A 12,027-nucleotide genomic window follows, 5' to 3' on the forward strand; every position below is an offset into this window, starting at 1 on the left:
GGATTTGGTCCAACCACAAGGCCCAAATAATGCACCTTGGAATGGAAATGAGCTTCTCCCTTTCTTGACTGAAAGTCCTGGCTACTGCCACAAATGCTTGTCACTGCCCTGACATAAATGTGCACGTCACCAAAAATTCTCAGCTTCCAGCAAAACGCATGCAAGTTGCTGTTTTATAAGAGTTCAGAACTACATGTTGCTATAACAGAGACCTCCTAAGTATCTTTAAAAAAAAGTGAACAGGCTCTTTAAAAGTCAAGTGGCAGCTACAAGCCAAACACAGTGGGTGGCTTTCACCTATCCTGCTCTAATACCACAGCAGGATTTATGGCAGATTCCCTTTACAGCTGCAGCTCAAGGTGCTGTTCTTCACTTCCACAGTCTGGGAGCTGTGTGCTTTGACATTACCAGCCTGCCTTTCCCTTTGATCTGCGATTCTGCATCAGGCAGGGCACACAAATCACAGGGGTGTCTGTCTGAGCAGATTAGCTGAAAGCACACCCTGCACCAGGACTCTGTACCTCACTTGAACCAAGAGCTCGATGGCCAAAGCCTGGCCCACACCCTTCCCTTAGGAGGAAAGCAGAGTGTAAGAGACAGTGGTGGAAAAGGGGATTTTGTTTGCCTCCACTGAACAGCACAGGGCAGACAGATGTTAATGCTGACATCCCACTGTATTTTATTGTGGGCTTGCTTTGATAGTGTTCAATTACACATATGTGAAAAATAAATAAAACCACATAAGCACATGACTTTTACAGCTCCAGTCACTGTGTGTCAGCTCCCTTGTTTATTTTTTTTTAGTGGAAGATGCTTAGGCATTTAATAGTTTGAAACAGAAAGAGGTTCCTCTGTTGGCTTGTGTTCAGGCTCATTTGTATTCAAATCCACATTTTGGAACAAAGAACCCAAAACGAGCCCATATTGAAGTCAAAGGATACTTGAGTGGCTGAGTGTGGCTCTGGAACACATTGTGCAAAGAGCCTCAGAGCTGGGCTTGTGCAGCTCTGCCCTGCCAGGGGGTAAAGCCCCTTGCTAAGCTCGGCTCTGCTCCAGGAGACATTCATGCATGTGCTTAATTTTTAGCAAAAAAGCTCCTCTACCAAAGCTGATGGAGCTGTGTAAGAATCTGGGCAAACCTAGTTTAGTGCCTGTTGGATCAGGGCCACTGACTGCTGCACTGCAATATGAAGGGGAAAGCTTATTGAACAGAGACAGCTTTTTCTCTCAGGAAAATGCCTCATTCCTCATCTGCTTTTCTCAATGTTAACAATCAGGCAGATCTGAATTATATTTCCCTATTGAAACATGATGCTATTTATATACATTTGAAACTTTATGTAGCTTTGCAGTTCTCAAGTAAGAAAAAATAAAAGAACAGGTAGTCAACAAAAATATAACATTTTCCATTCTAATATAAATTTTTTTCATTAAATTCAGAACTACGCATTTTAAGTGGAACAGAAACTGCTTGTTTCTTTCTTAATGTTAGTTCAAAGCAAACATGTTTGGATTTTAATTTTTTTTTTAGAAAAAGATGTTGGTTTAGTCCCCTGAAGGAAAAAAATATTTTCCATGGAAGGCAAAAGGTTACAATAAAACCATACTAAAATTTTTGTCCAAAAATGTTAACCACATCTTAATACAATTTAACAGCTACCCATATTGTTGCACAACTGCCATCACATCTTTCTATGGCATGAAGTCTTTCCTCAAAATCTATTGTGTCTTTCATCTGTAATGTGCATAAATTATTTTTTAAGCAGTAATGCATTGTGGCAATTGCTAAAACACAAGCATGTTTAATATGCCATGACATTTCAAAAGACTACAATTGCTTCTTAGAGAGGTACTGTAATTGTTTTTTTCAGAACTAAACAGGAAATAAAAAGCCAAAGTGTACAGTGTATTATACATAATTGGCCAATCATCAAAATGACCAAGTAAGTTCAGGACTCAGCCCATGTTTTACACTCAGCAAAGGAAGTGGCATACATTAACTGAGCTTCTGTATTTTATTTTCATTTCAAACCATATTACCAGAGCTGTAAGGGCTTGGGGAAAAAAACAGCCTGGCAGTGCACACTTCTCTAAGAAGCTCTTCAAGCTGTTGAGCCTCGGGAGAACTTCATTAAAGCCCCTTGCTTTTGCTTTTACACAGGTCTTCAACTCGGGTTCAACAAGTCCTGCCTCCCTGTGCCAAACACTTAAACAGGCATTTTTAAATTAACAGTTTAAAACATAATAATTGAAAGTTATATAGCACATCTCATCCCAAGGGATCCTGAAGCACTTTAAAAAGCCATCAGACTAACTCTATACCATCTCACAGCAGCCAAATTCCTCCTGCTTTCAGCTTTCCTTCCCTTTGCAGAGGCAGTGGGATGGGCCCTGTTTAATGGGGGAAGATGAGAAGGGAGCAGAGCTGGTGGCAGGAGAATGAACCAGAGCATCCCTGCAGAGCTCACAGGGTGTGCACAGCACCCCAGATCCTCCCTGCAGGAATGCCCAGGGCAGGCACTGCTCCCTGCAGGGCTGAGGCTGCAAGGGACGGCTCAGACAAAGCTTCTGCATCAATCCCAGGGCTCATCAAGGGCACACTTCTCCCTGCATCAGCACAACGTGTGCCTGGGTCTGTCCCCAGCTCCAGATTTATCTACCAGCATTGCTACAGTTTCTATCTGATTTCCTCAACCCAGTACTCGCTGTCTGCAGCCCTAGCTGAAATGTGACTCAAAGTCCTTCTCTTCTGAATATGTTCAGTAATTTAGAAGATTTATTCACTTTTTTTGGTCTCTCTATAGAGAGAAAAGCTCTATGCATATTTTACACTACTTTCAGTGGCCAAAATCTAGTGTTAGAAAATCAGGATTAGTTCCAAAAATATCCAAGCCCTCTAGCAATTTTTCCTTGCTTAGTACAATGTTTGTTCCTGAATAGAGATTGATTTGTTACTATGAAAAAAATCAAAGTGTGTTTCCCATAACAGCTAGCTCTCTAAGTGTATATAATTTATATATACAGTTTATTAAACTATTCTATGTACAATTAAAATATAAACAATTCTGAGGGCAAAGGTTATCAGTGTATCTGACAGTATGTGTTTAAATATTTATAGAAATTGTCACAAAGAATGAGAACTTACCCAGAATCTTTCTGTACCTTCTAAACTACCCAGACAAGATTTAAATATTCACATCCTTCCTTAACAACCAGGGATTAGGCCTGTGGTAAACTCCCCCACCTTCCAACCATCACAGAGCTCCAATTACCATCATAACACATAACCTTTAAAATTAATAGAAAAGGATGTATTTTGCAAAATGCCCTGAAGATCAGTCAGCACCCCGAGGCTTTCCTAGGAAGGGATGACACTACGAAAGGGTTTGTAGACACCTGTCTCCTCTCTTTAGACTGAAAGGGGATGCTTTTGCTCATTTTACTGCAAAAATATGACCCTGGAAAGTCATTCTAGCATACAGGATAGTCCAAAGCTGTTTGGATCTTTCTAAATCAAACCTAGAGCCCTTTTAAATTCACTCTGGAGTTAACAGCTGTAGATTACAAAGCAGAAGGGCCCTGTGCTATTGCACCAGCATCTATTAACCAGGAGACATCCTTCTTTATCAGTCTGTTCTGCTGGAGCTCTGGCCTAATCAAAGCTGCACTGCAGCCACCTTATCTGGAAGAGGCAAAGGCTCCTGGTCCACATCAGAAACAATCAAACTCTTTGCTGGGCACAAATCTGACAAAAAAAAAAATAAAAATGACTGAGCCTTTTTTAAAAAGGTGGAGAAACACCAGGTTGGCAATATCATCTCTTTCCCCTCCAAACCTCCACTTCCCCCCCCTTCAATCCACAGCAATATTTTAATTTAGATTAGGAAAACACCACAGCCTGTAAAGGTCCCCCTCTGACCCCAGATTTACCCCACACTGAACCAGGCACAGCCTGCTGCTGGCTGAGCTGGACTTGGTGTTTCAGGGCTGGATGGCACCAGCCAGCTGCAAACCTTTCAGGCTCTACTTCCTAATTCAGGGCTTCACCACACTGGGAAATCTACCAGCATAGCTATAGTGGCTTAATTGTAACTGTTATAATTGGGATATAAATACAACTCTATTTCTACATTCATATAAGGACTATGAGTGCTTATCTCTGGTTTAGTTTATGTCACTATGAAAGTTGTGTGAGGAGAAAAAGGTATCTTTACCTTATACTAAATATATCTAAAAGGGGAGTTATGCTGGCCAGGCTGGTGTAATCACAACTGAAATAATTATTCCAGTACAGCCAAGGCAAGGAGTGTTCTAGCCCTTCCCAGCAGGCCCAGGTACAGGTGAACAGGGTAAGAAAACAGAAGGAAGCTCCTGGAGTCCCACCTGGCTGTCAGCTTGGTGAGGAAATGCCCTTCAGACTTACTGAGATGATGACTGAGAATGGAGATGACGTTTAAAATTACAATGGGTGATACAGCTAGCACCAGCTACAAATATTTTGACCTGCCAAAATGATACTTGTGCAAAGTGCCAGCTTGCAATCAGAATTGCCCAAGGGCTCTGCTCAGTCCTCAGTGGAACAGCAGCACTTGTAAGAGCTGCCCAGCACAGGCTCAGGGCAGGGAAACGTGCCAGCTGCCCAGTGCTCCTTGGGGACACTCATGTAAAAATAGGAGCTTATAGGGCTTACTTAGGAAGCAGCTCTAATATTTGACTTCCTCAAATTAGGAAGCATCTGCAGTGTGAACCTGGCCTCTCTAATATTTGTTTCTTTCACTAATAATTTCCTGATGTTTCAGATCTTTATGTCCTGACAGGACCCTGCAGGTGCAATTAGTGTCGCTTTCATTTCAGCAGAGGTGAACAGAAACTGGAGTATTTTTGAATTCATTGAATACTGAAAAACTTATGAGACTACTCATTATATTTTTTAAAGAAACATATGTAAGCTAGCCTTTCACTGGGTAGTATCTATTATTTTTCTCAACAGAAAAATAATGAGAAATAATTGCTATATTTTAAAGAGAATTTTGAAGAATGTACATTTCTCTTTATAACAAAATGATAAAACAAGCAAAATGCAATACCTTAGAAGCCTTTCACAATAAAGGAAAAAAAAAATATGATTTGCTGTCCAATAATTAGCCTAAAGTCTGGAGATTTCACTGTATTCCACTGGATCAAATAGATCTCACCTGATAGAGAACTGCTTTCTACAGACAGAAAATTAGCCAGACTATGTTTTCTCAGCAGTGAATTTTCTGAATCACTTTAAAAGTTGTGTTCAAAAGCCACTTTTTTATATTTGCATGATCTCAGGTCCTCTTGATTGCTAAAATTTAAGAACTCCAACTTAAAGCAAATTAATTTCAACCAGACAGAAACCAATTCCACCTGGAACAGGGATACAGGGCCCATGGCATGGGTGAAGATAGAATGACATACTGTTAACTTTGGAAATCCAGGAAATAATCTCCTGAAAACTCAGGAAGATTTACGCCTTTCTAATCCAATCATAATTCACTTCTACAAAACATGGAATGAAATCCACAGAGAATCATCCAAGGAAATTCTTTGAGCAGACATATGGGGAAATTCCTCAGTAAAGGTAAAAGGTCATTTATTAACCTGAGACAACTGAATAAAAAAAAAAAAAAAAAAAAAGAATAATGATGTTCTCCAATCCTTTTAAGAACTGTCAGTTTCTGAGAGCAGTATGGGTGAAAGAGGGTGAAACCACGGCAGCAGCCCAGATACACACAGCATTTCTTCTTGCCATTGTGTGAACCAAGAGGTTAAATTCACTGCAGATGAAGAAGCTAGCACAGGCCTGCAGATCTTAAGAACAGCCAAGAGGGTAACACATGATTTAAAGCCCTGCTAAAAACCCCCAAACTCTAAGTTGCAGAAGCCCAGAAACGATGAGATTCCAGTCACCAGTGGCCACTTCACACACACAATGCTTGCAGTGGATCACAGAATCAGACCCATATGTACTTTTATTTCCTGCTCAGATTGCTCTAAGTAGGTGTCATTGGTCCTTTCCAATCCAGTTTCCAGCAAACTCCAGAGAAACAGAAGGAAAAATAGCATTTTGTTAAAGTCAAGCCTCAAGATAAAACCTATGTTTTTTCACTCCCTGAAACTAAAGGAAAGATGACTTGACAGATAAAGTACCATACTCTATATTGTATTCAAGAAGACAAATTAAAAGTGCACCATGGAACTCAATTACTTTTAATTAGTCCTGCCAAGACACTTCAAGTAGGGCACAAGTGCTAAACAACACATTACGTAATGCATAAACAGGAACTGAAGATAATTCTCCCCAACAAATCCTTGAAAAACACCAAGTAAAAGCAAAAAGAACTGAAAACAAATGCTGTCATTTGAGGCTTCTCAATAGATTTCCTTTTCTAATTCCACCCCCCAGCCCATACATGAGACACTTTGGAGGCAGTAGGGAGCATCGATGGAAGGAAGAGCAGGGAGCAAAGCATGGACAGAAGGAATGCTGTCACACTCTTCAAATTCATCAGGAGACAGGATTTACATTCTCTGTTGAAGACTGAACCAGGAGATTCAAAAGAGTTATGCTGTCACTTGAGAAGCCAGCTTGAAATATACGTGGCCCATAATATTCCATGAATTATGGCACTCCAGTGCATAGATACAGGCTGGGTTAAGAGGGTGTAATCAGAACCAGAAAGTAAGGATGTGCTTGGATGACATGTTGCTTATCAATACCTGCATGAGGAAAATAATACTCTTTACAGCATAACTATTTCCCAGAACTATAACATCTACAAACACATATATACACACACCCCTAGTGCAGTGCTAAACTGATCTTTCTGCTTCTAATGGCAGCAGACTATATGAAAACTCCAAAAAGATTCCTTGAGCACTCTTTCTTCTTCTGTATGATAGTAGGGTTTGGTGGTTTGTTGGGTGTTTTAGGACTGTTTTTTACAAAACTCATGGAAAAAAGTGAGTAGGAATAGAAACACAAAATTGAAGGATTTAAAAGGACCTAGAGCCCTATAAGCAGAAAAGATCCATCATGATAAAACTATGGAGAAGAAACAGATGTGGAGTCCAGTAGTCTCTAAAGACTGAAACAAAGAATGATAGATCAATTTTATATCCATTTGCTTTCTCTTTCTTTCTTCATGAATACTGTGATTGTGCTTCTTCAGTGATTACTCAGCCATTAAAAAAATCCAAAACCTGATCTACTGATATGTTAAAACATTGTCTGTTTGATAAGCGTCTGTTTTTTCACTTATATGAGTTGCAAATGTCTTCCAGAAGACAGTGCTGGTAATAGAAATTTATGTTTCTAGAAGTTCAGTAACAAATGGGCCAAGAGGCTTTTTGGGAGTATTTTGCAATGTTTCACAGTTACTTACTTATGTTAAGGCTTTAAGATTAGTTTAATACTCTCTTCTTCCAGAAAGTAGACTTTTTAAGATATTACACTTTGGGCTTACAGGCACCATTCAAGAATTCTCTGTTTGAGGGAAAATGTGACTTCTGATAAGATGATAAATGTACATACTTTAAGAGCTATTTTTCAAATCAGCTTCTTTACTTATAGCACTGACTTTAAAACAACAGATGAAGGACTTTGTATAGTCCAGCTAAAATTTGCCAAAGATATGGAAAAGATACCTGCACTTATTATGCTGTTATTCCATCAAAAAATGGATAAGACTCTACCAGCAATTGTGAGATAAGGTGATTTTACACTTGATTTCTTATTCTGTATTGATTTAGATGATCTCTCAGGACACTGCTGTTAAATAGGCTGAACGTGCAGCTGATAGGTGAAATTCTTTGGAGCCATATCTTCACATTGTTTGCACACAGCTGACTGAAACCTGAGCTCCTCAGTTTTATTTCCTGATTTGATCAATGTAGCAGTTCTGGGGCAAAGTATTTACAGCCCAGTCAGGTCAAGCACCAGACTACTCTTGCTTCCTGATTGAAACACAAATGCAGAATCTCAAAGGATTCACCTCTTGAGCTCTCTGCGTTTTCATCTCCCAAATTAAAAAGAGGACAATGCAGTAGAAGAATTCCAGAGGAAAACTCTGTTGAATCAAGACCAAACCAAGCTCCGTGGGTAGCTTGTCTTTTTGTTTTCCCATTTTGCAGAATGTATTTAGAATCAACTTCCTTCCCTGTTCCCTTGTCTTCAGGTGCTTCAGCTTTCAGTCTGTGCTGCCCTTGCTTGTGCTCACTCTCCAGCAGCAAACGTGGCTTCTGGTCAGCTGCCTTGTCACAAACACAAGTATGCACCAAGCTGCCTTCTCTGCAAGTCAGTTCTAAGGCACTGCCTGCAATAATACATGTTGTATCTTTTTTTTTTTTTTTTTCATAAAAACTGCTGTATGCTGAAGCCACAAAAATGTCCAAAAAAAATCCATTTCACTCTCTAAAACATAAAAAAGCTGAATCTTGTATGCCCTCCCTGCTCATAGCCAGCTTTACCAGTAGGACTACATGAAAGGAAGAATATTTCCAAGAATGTGGCATGAATATTTCTATTGATAGCTACAACAGAATGGAGGGAAAAATGTGTCAGTCTTCCCTTTCAAGAGACCATAATCTTTCCTCTATGCCAGCCACTCTACAAGGAATTTTTCTTCTTGTGTAAGACTGAGGCAAAAGCTCAGGGAAAGGCAGGGAAAGCAGTACAAAACATAGAGGGGGGCGGTTCCTGTTTATTTTACTCAGAGTATTTCATTTTTTTGAATTAGGGTATCCTCTTCTAATCTTAGATCTGTCAGATGCTAATGAAGATAGGGTTGCTGTATTTGGAAAGGAATGGGCAGGACAAATTTCCAGGTTTTCTGCCATGAATATCAGAACGATAAAGCCTTCTTCTCTCAAGTGAAACAGTTAAGAAATTCATGGCTTATCCTAATCTGAAACAGCATTGCCTAGAGGTCCCAAATGCAGGCCTGAAAATATGCAACAATCTTGGTGTATTAGAAGTTGTAGATCATTTACATGCTTGGCAAGGCAGTTTAAGATCATTGTTTACTGTTAAGAAGTTCTCAAGTGTTTATTGAAAAATTTGTTAAATGTGAAACTTTTAAGTATCTCCTATTAGAAAAAATCCTCCAAGATAGACAGATGCAAATACATAACGACTGCCATATGTCAAAAGGATTTCATGGTTAAAAACCGGACTTAAACAATGCCCCTCTGAGTTCTCATAAACCCAAGTTTTTAAAGCTATTTTCTTTTAAATAAAATCTGGAGGTTTTCTGCCAAGAAAACTTTTATCAGTGGAAAATAAAAATTCTCGACCTTTCTGTATCTTGCAAAATATTTATCTTCCTACAGAGATCTCTGTTTATATCATTACTAGTGGACCTAAAGGATATTAACTAGATATCCCTTATTGAGCCCATACTTGTATGAATTCAAGTCTATCACATTAACTCCAGGTTTTAAGCGGAATTCAAAATACTCTTTGTTTACTGTTTCTCCAGAGGACAGATTTCCTGGGAGTTCTTAAAATTCTCTGGGTTTAGACTTTGAAACACTGAAGAAGAAAGAGCAGTCTCCATTAGAATCTTTATGACCAGGTTTAATGTCCTGCTTTTTAAAGTCTGTTAGAGATAATGGAATTACAAATTAATTGTTGCTCTGGTTTGTTTTTGATGCTTAGAAACTAGCAATGTAATAGATTACTTTTTTCCCTAATTATTTCACTCACATCTGTCGACATTAAACAGATGTACCTAAACAGCTTCATTAACTATTAACAGATAAAAAAATATTGTCAGAAACTTGGGATACTCTCTTAGCTATTGCACATATTACAGTAATGTCTCAGAGGAAGCATTAGAAGATCCAGGAATGTAGCTGATTGCTTCTAAATTAATTCTCCCCCTACATACACCCCCCCCAAACAACATGGGCAAATGAAAAATAATACTTCATTTTTCCAGTTAAATCCAACTGACCAATGCCAAACGAATAACAAAGAAAAAAATTCAAAACGATTCTGTGTCTCCTCTTTCAGGATTCATCTGCACATTTGCATGTGTGCCCCGAGCATTCTCAGTTAGTTCAGCTATCCCAGCTCGTCCCGACTAGCTTCCTCTATTAAACATTTAGCACTCTGCCTAAGACATTTAAATAGCTGATTCAAAACACTTCTCACCATGAACTGAAATCCGATCTTCCCTTTCTCCTGGAAGTGAAATACCCAGCATGTTAAAGCTGCAAACTAAATCCTAACATAGTCAAACAAACCCAGCATTAACCACTTGAACTTCTGGTGTTAAGGTTCAAATCTGACTCAGAATTGTCAAGTGTAACCTTTTCTTACCAGGCTGCTTTAAACACATGTAAGTGCAGTTCAAGACCACATCTGGAATGAAAAAAACAGCTTTCCAGCTTGATCCTACAGAGGCCCTACTAGCTGTCAACTCCTTATAATCTCTTGATAAAAGAATTCAAGTAGAAGATAACCAAATTCTGCATTACTTGAATGAACTGGAGCTCAACTCTTCAAAAGCATCTTGGATTTCACAGCACTGTGACATGACAGACTGGAAATTTAGCCTTAATTCCATTTAATCAAAACAAAAGACTTGCAATTAATGAGGAAAATATCACAGGGAACACAGTTGCTTTCATGCCACTTTCGTGATATTGCATTGATTTTTTTTCCCCATACTATTCCACAATATTTTGTCAATTTTACCTGAAAATTTCTACGTCGTCAACACAACCCATTTGCTGCCAGAAAGTGTTAGCAGCAGAGCAGAGAACAAATGTGAGCTTTTGACACCTGGTGAGGTGTCAGAGGGTAATGTGACACAAACACAATTACCTGGTTATTCCTAACACAGTGATGAGCAATCAAATCTGCTAAAACTGTTGAAAAGGAAATTGTCTTAAGGTTTTAGCCTCTCATCACTTGGATGGCTGGATCAATCCACAAGCCAGTTTGACTGGCTACTCTTAATTAAGACACCATGATACTTAGGAGAAAATAATCAAGAATGTCTAATGCCAGAACAATCAATGAGTCCTTCCGAGAATAACACTGTGCTTTGAAATTCTTCAAAGCATCTGCTAGGCAGAACTGTGGACTTCAAAAATAATTTGTACTGAAGTACAAACAATAATGCAACATTTGCTGAGCTACCCACGGTTACCTTGGGAAGAAGGGAAAGAAGTCTGGAAGAGTTGGAGACACATCCTTCCACTCAGAGCATCACAGGAATAGACTCTGAGTTGGTACATCCAAGTTATAACATCCAGTTCCAAAAACTGTTCTTGGGAAGAAACACAGGACTGAATCTTGAAGAGGACATAAATCCTCCCAGGAACTACAGCAAGAATATTATTATATTGGAAGAAATATGATCTGAGCTTAAGGGTTAGAGGCTAAAGACAAGAGAGAAGAAAATTGTCCTGTGATTGGATCGTGATAAACTCCAGTGAGACCTTCTGGACTCTGTACATGGGAACTATTTCTCTCAGGAGATACATGGGAGCTGGGCCTGTCACAGGGAATATGTGGTTATACACCAGATAAATAACAAGGCAGCTAAATACATGGGGAAGGATTTGAACAAGCAGAAAAAAAAAGCTGCATATTATTGGGAGTATCTGGGGCAGTTCAGGGAAAAAGAATAATCAAATAGGAAAATCAAATATAAATATTTTCCACGGGTGAAAGGTTTTGATGCACTCTTCTGCAGAAAACTTTCCAATTGTGAGTGCCTATTTACATTAAATCTGTATGAGCTGGAATTTCTGAGGCCCTGAAAGTCCCAAGATATAAAAGTCCTCGGAGGCTATAAAGGGCTCAGGAAACACATGGAAATAACTGGAGGCTTCCAGCCACAAACCTTCCGAGCCAAACTTCTATTTTGCCTCGTGAACTCCAAGGGCTAAACAGGCCAGTGCCTTGTTCTGGGGCTGCTGCTATCAGAAGAAAACTGAAACACTCTCTTGAAGCCATTTAGGCAATGAAACAATTACTGCTGCTTT

This window comes from Sturnus vulgaris, chromosome 11, assembly GCF_052056855.1.
Source record: "Sturnus vulgaris isolate bStuVul1 chromosome 11, bStuVul1.hap1, whole genome shotgun sequence".
In the NCBI taxonomy this organism is placed as follows: domain Eukaryota; kingdom Metazoa; phylum Chordata; class Aves; order Passeriformes; family Sturnidae; genus Sturnus; species Sturnus vulgaris.